The sequence below is a fragment of the Montipora foliosa genome, chromosome 3 (genome assembly GCF_036669935.1).
Source record: "Montipora foliosa isolate CH-2021 chromosome 3, ASM3666993v2, whole genome shotgun sequence".
NCBI classification, from domain to species: domain Eukaryota; kingdom Metazoa; phylum Cnidaria; class Anthozoa; order Scleractinia; family Acroporidae; genus Montipora; species Montipora foliosa.
This window is the reverse complement of record NC_090871.1, coordinates 68252515-68263651: the sequence shown is the minus strand read 5'-3', so window position 1 is coordinate 68263651 and position 11137 is coordinate 68252515. Positions and strand designations below refer to the sequence as shown.

The following is an 11137-nucleotide window of genomic DNA, read 5'->3' as shown; positions in this document are numbered from 1 at the left end:
ACAACAGAGACCACACTTTCCGACAGCACATTCGCAAAAACCTTTCTTAGGAACATTGTCGATGAACGAGACAGTAGCAGTTCGTATGACTTCAGAACAAAAATTCTTTTATAAGCTTGACTTGATAAATAACTAACTACCATCCTTGAAAACCTTGTTGGTTTTCATTGGTCTTGAAGAAAACATTCGATGAGCTTTGCGAAATTGTCCTATCATTCCCTGTCGTCTATTAGACTGATTTCTCCTGATAACGTCTATTGAAATCTTAGGAAAGAGGGAAGTGTTGCATTTCCATCCAGCTGTTGGTATAGTGGGATCTCCAATCGAAAGGGCTGTCGCCTTAAAGCTCTTCTTGACAGAGATTGTCGAGCAAAGCCGGGTCATCTTTAAATGGTAATAATTTTTGAAACAATCAGTTCACTTTTAGTCCCAGAGACTATTACCAGGTTCTCCCAAGTTTTTCGTGTTGAGCGATTCAAGACAATCATCATTTATGATTTTTTTAATGCTGCAAAAACCATTTTCGGCGAGTGTTCTTTCATATTTCCGCCATCTTTTTTCACTTCCGTCCGGCAAAACCGATAACTAGTGCCAGGCTCTCACCGTATGAAATCAGGCAATTGAGGTTCTCATACAAGCTCTATCATAATCATTCTCTGCAATATCAAGGAGACGAATCTGCTCGAGAAAACAACTGAATTCCAAGTCAGTCATAGCCAGCAAACTACAATTGCCTCGTCACGTACGGTATTAATCGACCTGTGTATATCTAACTCGCAACGACGCTCTTGCGACCAATTTATCCCTGGGGCTAAAGTTTCTAATGTTTCCTCACCTTTAAGGGATTGTAGGAAAGGGGCATGTCTGTAAAAGTGAAGCCAGGTAAGCGTCTTTTGTAAGTGAATTTATCCATACACTTTGCAAATAGACTGGAAGAGTGACTGCAATTTGTGTTAGACGATATTAGCTTTAATTATATTCGAGATTTCTTAAAGGTTCAAAACGATTCTCAAGTAGTGTCACGACAGATGTTGTGGTTGCATTTAAAGAGACCGATAAGTTCTTTTTTCTTCAGAAAATATTAAAGCCCAAACAGCTGGGTTATAGTACTACTGAATGGAACTACAAAGCTTGCTTATATCCTGATTTAATTAGCGCTTCATTACTACGGGCCACAGACGTGATACCTTGAACGAGTTGAACAAAGGAGAAACTTAACATTGCAGTTTGGACGAAAAAGATGCAATTTTGCATTGTGATTTACCGGAAAGAGATGTGTTGTTAGGTAAATAAAGAGTTTTCGCAGCGGCTCTATTGTCCGTAATTTTCAAGACTTCTTCCAAAAAATTTATAACCGCTATCGGACCACTATCTGATCGGTTCTAAAACAATCACATAAAAATTTCTTATTAACGGCAAGTCTTTTCGGTGACAATTAACTTCAGAGTCTCTTTTAACCATAACTTGGAAGGAAAAAAGATAATTGAAATTAAATGGCTGATTTTTGCAGACACGCTTTGTTGAAACTTTAACCGGAAGTGGCGGGGTTAGCCATCTTCTCGTAAGTTAGGAGGCAGCGTGGCCCAGTGGTTAGGGCGCTTGCCTTGAGATCCGGAGATCCCGGGTTCAAGACCCGCTCTGACCACTCGTTGAATTTGTTCCTGGTTGTCCCTGGCTCAACTTCCCGGCTGCACTTGTAAATAGCCAACTGGTTTGCCTCCGGCCAGTTGGGATTCTTAACAGTTGTAGTTGTTGTGTTCTGTTGTTTCGTTGATTGTGTTTCATTGGCCCTGAAAAGCCCCTATGGGGAGCGGTCAATTAAGTATGTATTGTACTGTATTGTATTGTTTTTTTTCTTAGTAAAAAGCCTCAACCTTAGTAAAATATATATATATATATATATATATACACACAGTACTTTAAATTCCAAAAGTAGCCCTCAGAGTGTGCTCAACAACAAAGGAGTTGGAGCTGGTTATATATATAGGGAAGAGTGGACTACTTTTTCATTGCAGATCGACAAGCTTGTTTCGTAGGAGCATGGCGCTCCCACTCTTCAGGATCTTATGATTCTATTTACATAAATACGCGGTATTTATGCGTTCATTTTTCATCACACTTGCTTACACATTGTTTGGTTCTTAATTACACGTTCTTTAGTAAAAACCTACTTGCATGCCGGCAGCTTAAAGAAAGCATGGCGCTTAAAGAAAGCGTAACGAACTTGTATCTTCATGCCGACACAGAAACAAAGCGTTGCTACGCAACAGCTGAACTTTTAACTTTTTAAGTTTACCGCGTAATCGATTAAGCAAATTCTCCTAGTATATACACGATAGTCAAATGAATATTCTTTCATTAAACCCCTGAAGAGTGAAGCGATTCACGAAACAGGCTTGTCAGGAAATGTAGTTGCGTCCTTTTTTCCTCTTAAAATATATATATATATATATTTTTTTTTTGTGTGTGTGTGTGTGTGTGTGGGATACGCGCCCCTGGCTACTTGTGGGCCATATGTTTCCCAATCCCCCTTGTGGGGACTACGTCTTCTTTTGCAGTCATCCAAACAATATTTGCTACGATTGTTGCTTAATGTTTCATCTCTTCATACATCTCTTCAAATGTTGTAAAACCTTTAATTTTTTTGTGAGGACTTAGTTGTGAGGACGTAACAAAATGTTTAATGCTTGTGAGGACATCTGGTAATACCCTACTTGTGGGAACAGGCCAATACACAGCTTTTGTGGGGACTTCGCTATTTGCGGGGACATCTGCCGATACCCTACTTATGGGAACAGGTCCGAATACACAGCTTTTGTGGGGACTTCGCTATTTGCGGGGACATCTGCCGATACCCTACTTATGGGAACAGGTCCGAATACACAGCTTTTGTAGGGAATTCACTATTTGCGGGGACATCTGCCAATACCTGATTTATGGAAAGACGCCAATACAAACATTTTCAAACAGATTTGATATACGACGATGTTCTCGTGGTTGCAATATTAGTCAACCTGTTGGCTAAGCCTTTAGGTTAACGATAAAATGATATACCGTAAAATTCCGAAAATAACCCTCGTGGCTTATATTTTTCAAAGGCCTTTTTCGAGGGGCTTATCTACGGAGGGAAACTTGCGTTTCCGAATCGACTGGGCTAACCTTATAGTTGGAAGTGAATTTACTGTTTTTGCTTTGTTTTACTTTGTATTTGAGGGCAATTTTCCAAGTGCAAGCTCCCCGGGGTCTTATATTTGGAGGGGCGATTTCACGGAGGATTTTTTGCGTTACCGCTTTGGGAGGCTTATATTTGGAGGAGCTTATTTTCGGAATTTTACGGTATATGAATTGGATCATTTATGAACTGCGGATATGAAATCAAGTGAAGCTATGATATTCGCATTTGTGAACGCAATTTTTGCAATTGCGTAGAGAAGCCTGAGAAATTCAGGACTTCAACGGGGTTTGAACCCGTGACCTCGTGATACCGGCGCGACGCTCTAACCAACTGAGCTATATGGAATCAAGTGAAACTATAATCTTCGCAGTTGTGAACGCAATTTTTGTAATTTTTGCAACCACGGTATCGCGAAGTCACGGGTTCAAATCCCGTTGAAGTCCTGAATTTTTCAGGCTTCTCTACGCAATTGCAAAAATTGCGTTCACAACTGCGAAAATCATAGCTTCACTTGCCTTTTTTATTGACCAGCCCCTGAAAAAAATAAGAAAATGGCATTAAAACCATTGTTGCCACTGCCCACGCCTGAAGAAGGAAACAAAAATAGGAAAAAGAGACAATTTAATAACCAGGCAAATTTTTTTTGCATTCATTTTGTAGGTCATACAGTTGCTGAAAGCAAGCAAGACTCAAACAATTTCTGACTAGGATTTCAAGCTACAGCTACAGCTATAACATTTTTCTTCGTTTACAAGACTCATTGCAGTCATGAAGGAACAATGTTTCCCACAATTCAAGTCTCTAGTAGTGAGTTTGAGGTTTTCTTCATGGCTCGGACCAGGATGATCTTCTCATGAATTCGTTCTCGTGGTCACGTAAACTCATAGTGAGCAAACGCACCCGAACAAAAATAATTAAGTTTTGCTAGCAAACACCTTTGCCGGACAACTGTTAAATCTAAACATTTGGAGAAGATAAGCGACTATAGAAGAATGATTACGGAATGCACTACACTTTTTCTATGCCAAGAACAGTGAAACCACCATTTTTTCTATTGCTTGTTTTTATTGTCATTTCCAAATTTAACATGTGCTTAAAATCAAAAGTACCTCCACACAAGACAGCATTTTTGCTGTAAAAACAAGTTTTAACACTAAGATCCTACAAATATATCTTTAAGCAAATTCTCCCTCCTTAGAAATAGACTTTCGTAGCTCCCAGTACGGACATTAACAAGCAATGTTTAGTCCATCACTAATATATTTCAAATTAAATTTTCACCTTCTTTTCTTTTGGAGGGGAAGGGGTTGTTATTTTTGTTTTCAGGGTTGTTTTATTTATTTGTTTTTGTTTTGTGTTTGTTGGAGCTTCGCTGTAATCTTAATGTACTGCACAAAATTTACTCTAACCAGGCGACACACATGACATGAAACAAAACGTCGGTATTGGATCCTGCAAGACCGTGTGGGCACAAGTCACAAACTGGACAAGCTGTGGACAGGGGAGGTTGAACAAAGAAAAACGATTTGGGATTAAAGGTGTCAAAACCACTTATTGCGCTAAGCAGAACTAGCATGTCTTCCTAATTGCGAGCAGTAATTTACTGCATCAAGCCTTAAGACAAACGAATTAAGCCATGAGCAGTGCATTTCACCGCTCGAATGGCTGCCTAGCAGCCTCTTTGAACCTGTAAATTCTCGTCTGAGAGAACCATAATTAAATCCCTAGAGTCCGTCAGTGAAATCGCTGGCGAAAAAAAAAAACAAACAAACAAACAAAAATGCGTGTTCTAATTACCATAGGAAAGGCAAAGACACTCACAATAAATACATTTACAAGATCCAGCTCAAAAATTTTCCGTTCCTGAGAAAGTCCCTCCCCCTTCCACAATTTGTCACACACATACTGCAATGTCAGCAAAATTAGCCGTCACTTTGACCCACAGCCACTCTGAAAGACACATGGTTCCATTAATGAATTTACATCAATGCAAGAAGTTTATGTTAACGGAATTGACCCATGACTTAATAAGACTGTCCAGGAGCCCATTACATGGGCTCCTGGCTGGTCGTGCGTCAACTTTGGTTAACTTTTTAAAGTGCTACTACGACCAAACAGAGCAGAGCAAGACGGATCGATTGGTGGAGAACGCTGGGCGTGTAGGACTGAAGCTCAATGCGGCAAAATGCAAGATGATGAGATCGAATGCAAAACGGCAGGACAGGGTCAAGATTGGACAAGATGAAGTCGAAGAAGTGGAAGAATTCGTATACCTCGGAGCAACGGTCAGGAAAGATGGTGGTGGAACTGAAGATATTAGGAACCGACTAAATAAAGCAAGAAGGGCGTTCTATAACCTAACCAAGACATGGAGGTTACGGAGCATAGGACGCCAAACGAAGATCAAGCTGTTCAAGACGCTAGTACGCCCAGTACTACTCTACGGATGCGAGGCATGGAAAATGACAAAGGTGGAGGAAAAGAAGATGGACGCATTCCAGTTTGTGTGCCTCAGACGAATCCTCGGAATTCGGTGGCCACAGAGAGTGAGCAACGAGAGGATAGGGGATATTACAGGAATAAATAAGACCAGTGATGAGATCCGCAGGAGGCGCTGGAACTGGATCGGGCACGTCTTGAGAAAAGATGCAACCGACAACTGCAGGGTAGCGTTAGGGTGGCAGCCAGAAGGGAAACGGGCAGTAGGTCGACCAAAGACCACGTGGAGACGAACTGTGGAAAATGAGCGAAAGAGTGAATGGTGGAACAGCTGGAGAGAAGTCAAAGTCATAGCGGAATACAGAGTGGGTTGGAAGACGAGGGTTGCGGCCTTATGCGCATCCTGGCGCGGAGAGATCTAAGCTAAGTAAACTACGACCAAAAAAACAATTCTTCTTGGATTTGAAAACTTTGTTAACTAAACACTAAGTGACTCAAGTATACTATGAATAAGTAATCACATGATTTTTCTTCTGCAATTTGGAATAAATAGCACTAAGACTACAAATTGCACTCACCCTACGGGCTCATGCAATAGGTCTTTTGCAACAAACGATCGCATGGTACAAAATCCGCCATGCTGGAGGGAAAGCTCATTATTGTTCCCCCACTGGGACATTAAAACAAAGGCAAGTCACGCTTGACTGGTTCAGGTCTCTTTATTTTAATGTCCCAGTGGGGGAATAATAATGAGCTTGCCCTCCAGCATGGCGGATTTTGTACCATGTGATCATTTGCTGCAAAAGGCCTATTTTGGTCGTCTTTGACTACAAATTGCACTCGCCCTACGGGCTCATTCAATTTTGGTCGTCTTTGAAAAAATTTACTCGAGCTAATTTATTCCAAACTGCACTCGAAATCATGTGATTACCTATACAAAAATTGAAGCTAAATTATCTCTAAACAATGCGTGGTTACCCCCAATTTTCTTTTTGGATACCAAGATAATTTTTTAAGATCAACTTTCTCTGCATAATTTTAAACCGCGCAAAAATATTCCTGTATTATTAGTAAGCATCACCGATAGGAAACCCGAGTATCTCGATATGCGCAGAACGTATGCGCAATAACAATAGTAGACACCGTCCTTAATTCAGCCGCGTACATACGTATTGTATTCTTAAACCAGTGAGTCTGACGAAAAAAAAGACAACGATTTTTTGATCATAGTAGCACTTAAATAGTCAAGTAAAAACGAAATTTCGAAAACGAGTAACAAGGGGCCAACTATCCCTTTCCTTAATCAATCTGAGGCCTCTTTCTCCAAGGCCCGTCAGTTACAGGTCCCGAAAAGCCGTTTTTTCTTTCCCAAATTTACACTGAAGATAAAAGTATTTAACAATTTAAAATTCAGACAATTTAAATGACAACAAACCAAAGAGAGCAAGCTGGTTTTTTTTAAGAACCGTTCTACTTTCCTTGTAGTTCCACAAAGTGAACGGGACTTTTAAGAAACGAGCCCATAGTTCTTTAAATGAATAAAAGCTGTCCAGTCTTCACCACTGGAGTGTACATGTACTACTGCCTTTGACACTTAATTTTTCACTATAACCTTTTGCTGCAACGTGTTCCTGCCTTACTTAGTTGGAAATATACTTCAAAACTACTTCAACAAAAATGGTAAAAAGGTCAAAATTTCATCTCAAGGTTAACGTTCTTAGGATCAAATACCAGTTTCATTTTGTCAATCTGGTTTTTTACATAATATTTCACCGATCTCCAGTCTTTCTACTGAAGGGTACAGCCGGCTCTTAAAATGCACTTTTCGCAATCAATTTTTCCTGGAACATGTCTCTGCCTTATCCAGTGGGAGAGATATCTAAATATAGCTTCCTTTTCATTTCATCTGTTGAGCACTTTGTTTGAGTAGTAGGCTCTGCCGAAAATAAAGTAATTTATGTTAATCCATGTTTTTAGATATGAAGGATCTCATTGTATGTGTTTGTAAAAGCCAAAAAAACCAAATAAAAATGAACGTGGCGGTTGGTAACGAAAAAAGAAACAGTAGTAAAACGGGCTTGATGCTTTTTGTGGAAGGAAGTACCCTCCGAGCAGAGTTTCTTCTGATCTTCCAAGAAAAATCAGGAAAAGGAAGACCGAAAAGAGACTACTCGCAGGGTAGGAAGAATGTACCAGGTTACGGAAAATATACGAGTCCAGGTTAACTTTAAATCGATGTAATTCACAAAATTGCAAGAATTATAATTAAGCAAGGACTTACTCTCAGTTTTAAACACAATTCCTTCTCGCTAGTCCGAACTTTATCTCCTGAGAGAGACCATTCTTTTTCTTTCCTCTATGTCAATTGGAAGAAAACAATATCAAAATGAGCTACACGATAAAATAATAATATTAATAGTATAATGGAAACTTTATCTGTCTTTGAATACAGTTGTAAATCTCTCTAAGTATAGCTAATTAACAACTGGCTACTTGAAATTGAGTGATACACTTGTATACTGTATTTACAAATGAATCAACTAAAAAAGAGGTTTTATTAAGTCTGTGCTATCCCAAATATTATATTTCAACGACTAAAGATAAAATATGCCTCTCTAATGGCTAGATTTATTATTTTTTTTTTTTTACATATTTTATTATATAGTGTCGTTGCTTTTTCTCAATGACAATGTGATTCATCATTTCTAAAAGAACGTAGAGCATTCGTTGGAAAAAACACCAAGGGAGCTCATGGAAAGGTTTACAAATTTAACACATCTGTAATTACTTCTCATGTCTTTGACGAAGTTCATGTATTTTCCTTTTTTGCGCACTGCAGTGTTTTAAAGGTTAGACTCGAAACCAACTGTTAGTTCTAAAATATATAGGCACTTCGACTGTATCAGGAAAAGAAGATCTGGACGATAACTCAGTGTCACCAGTTATAATTGAAGGATTCGAAAAACCATTGCAGGGTGAGACGAAAATGAAAAGATGAGGTTGCCCTTCGGGCAAGCTGTTACTTGAGGTTACTACCCCGAAGGTCTGACGAGCTAGCCCGAAATTAGATTGTTTATAAAGAATAATCAGATGTATTTAAGGACGGTGCCTACTATTCAAAATATATTTTCCACTGGTATTCCAAGTAATTAGTTGCGGTGTTCTCATTTCACACCTGCCGCACCCACTATTGTGCATTCTGTTTTTCATGTATGTACGATTGGCCAGTTATTGAGTACCATTCACGCTTGCGGTTCCATACAGTTTATTCATCTTTCTGCTTTAAGCCCATCTATTCGTGTGATGCCCAACGACCAGATACAGAGCGAAGGTTCGTCCGTTTCGGCTGAAGTATTCCAAACGTCTTCGGGTGACAGTGGAGGCAACTCAGCAGCCGTTGATCAAGTCTTTTCCATGTTCAAAGATTTTCTTGAGAAAAAATTAGAAGACAAAGGAAAGCAAATCGAGCATAGAAGTAAGTTAGATAAAGAAGTTGTGCAGCTAAAGTTCAAAGGAAACCAGAAACAATTTGAGCTTAATGCCGAGCTGGATACCATTTTGGAAAGTATTGAAACCGAGAGCGAAAGCATCGAGCCAAAGTTGTCGCAAATCAAGAAGCTTTCCCAAGAAGGCAGGCAACGTATTCGAAAGCGGCAGAAGCTGATAAAAATCGCTGATAAAAGCATGGACGGCTGGCAGGTCGTAGCCGAGTACGAGTGAGACGAACTTGCATCCGGCTCCGAAGATGAAAAACGTCTTAAGAAGGCAAGGGAAGCTGCGAGTCGCAAGAGACGCCAAAAAGTACAACTCTCCAGTGATCGTGGAAAGAAACCAAGAATTGCTTTGGGCACTGATAATCAACTTTTTCGTGGTATAAGATAAAGAGTCTCCTCTATACTTTGTATGTTCATGGGTGTTTTGGATACGCTTGCGCATCCTACCATATTTCTCGTGGTATTTGTTTGTATTACGGGAATTTAAGGGTAAAATGTTTTACGTTCGTTTGAGCGAAGCGAATTAGAACGTAAATATATTTTCCACTGGTATTCCAAGTAGTTAGTTGCGGTGTTTTCATTTCACACCTGCCGCACCCACTATTGTGCATTCTGTTTTTCATGTATGTACGATTGGCCAGTTATTGAGTACCATTCACGCTTGCGGTTCCATACAGTTTATTCATCTTTCTGCTTTAAGCCTTCCCCCCCCCTCCCCCCCACCTCCCGTTTACTACAGGTTTCGTCATTGCCTTTATCTTTCAGGCCGTAGAGACGCTTTTGGCGACTTCTTCCTCTTCCGCTGTTTCAAATGCGGCAAATTTGGACACTGGGCTAAGGACTGCCAATCCTTGTTCTGGCCGGGAAGTTACCAGCCCCTTAGCTACAATTCTTTCCCTGGAATCTCCTACAACAAGCCAACCTCAGGCCAATCAGCTCAACAAAAGCAATGATGATGCCTTGGCGCAGGTACATCAGTTTACACAGGATTACGAACTTGAAAGCTGACATTCATTACGTGTTAAGGGTAATCTGAAGAATAATTTAGTTTTCTGCAGATCTATAGGTGCTCCGGATTTCATTTTGTCTATTATTGAAAATGGCTACAGACTGCCATTCATTAGTTTTCCGTTGGCCGTAAAACTGAAAAATAATAAGTCGGCTTGTATTTATGCTGTTTTTGTGGATCAAGCTGTTCTTGAGCTCCTTAATTCAGACCGGGTGCGTTTGGTTAATGAGCAGCCTTTTGTTGTAAATCCTTTGTCAGTTTCTGAACAACCATGCGGTAAGAAGAGCTTATTCTCGATTTGCGTCATGTCAACAAGTCATTAATTAAGCAAAGTGTTAAGTAAGAGGACTGGAAAATTGCTATGTCTTATTTTGTGAAGGATGGGTTCATGTTTTCCTTCGATTTAAAAAGTGGTTACCATCATGTAGACATTGCACAAGAGCACCAAACTTTTCTGGGGTTTTCATGGCGTGCGCCCGATTCCATTAAGGAAATATTTTGTTTTTTCTGTGGTCCCGTTCGGTCTGTCCTCTGCCCCTTCGGTTTTTACTAAGGTTTTGAAGCCTTAAAAAAAAAAAAAAAAAGTTATTGGAGAGTACAGGGTCTTTGTAAAGCCATCTTCTTGGATGATGGTTGGGCGATTGTTCAGGATAGAGAAAGTTGTCTCATTAAGGCCCGGGCTGTAAGGGCGGATTTGTGCAACGCAGGTTTTGTTGTCAATGAAGATAAATCGGTATGGGAACCCACCCAAGTATTGGACTGGCTGGGTATTACCTGGAATGCTGCATTAGGTACTTTTAAATTGTGGAAAGGAGAATTGTTAAGATCATTAACTCAATTGATCATATTATTGAAGCCGATTTCAAAGTTACCGCGAGAGAGTTGTCTTCCTTCACAGGTCAAGTTATCTCTACCTGGCCTGTAGTTGGTAACATTGGCAGGATAATGACCAGACATTGTGTCTTGTCCACCGCGTGCAGGGATAATTGGGATTCTATATCCCTTCTTGACGATTACTGC

General features: G+C 40.0%; 2 long non-coding RNA genes across 26 annotated transcripts in view; one reads left to right on the top strand and one right to left on the bottom strand.

The window, feature by feature from the left end:
• Positions 1-3832: 3832 nt before the first annotated feature.
• Positions 3833-11137, bottom strand: part of LOC137998093 (uncharacterized) — a 34561-nt gene continuing 27256 nt past the window's right edge. For all 25 annotated transcript variants that reach the window (XR_011122665.1, XR_011122659.1, XR_011122680.1 and 22 more), the window contains 2 exons: positions 7896-7970; positions 3833-7550 (listed from right to left, as the gene is read on the bottom strand). This is a non-coding gene — a long non-coding RNA (uncharacterized lncRNA). The remainder of the gene's footprint in view (positions 7551-7895; positions 7971-11137) is intronic.
• The window catches only part of LOC137996155 (uncharacterized), a 2597-nt gene continuing 1379 nt past the window's right edge, over positions 9920-11137 (top strand). The window contains exons 1-2 of the long non-coding RNA XR_011122292.1: positions 9920-10077; positions 11016-11137. The exon at positions 11016-11137 is cut by the window's right edge and continues 50 nt beyond it. This is a non-coding gene — a long non-coding RNA (uncharacterized lncRNA). The remainder of the gene's footprint in view (positions 10078-11015) is intronic.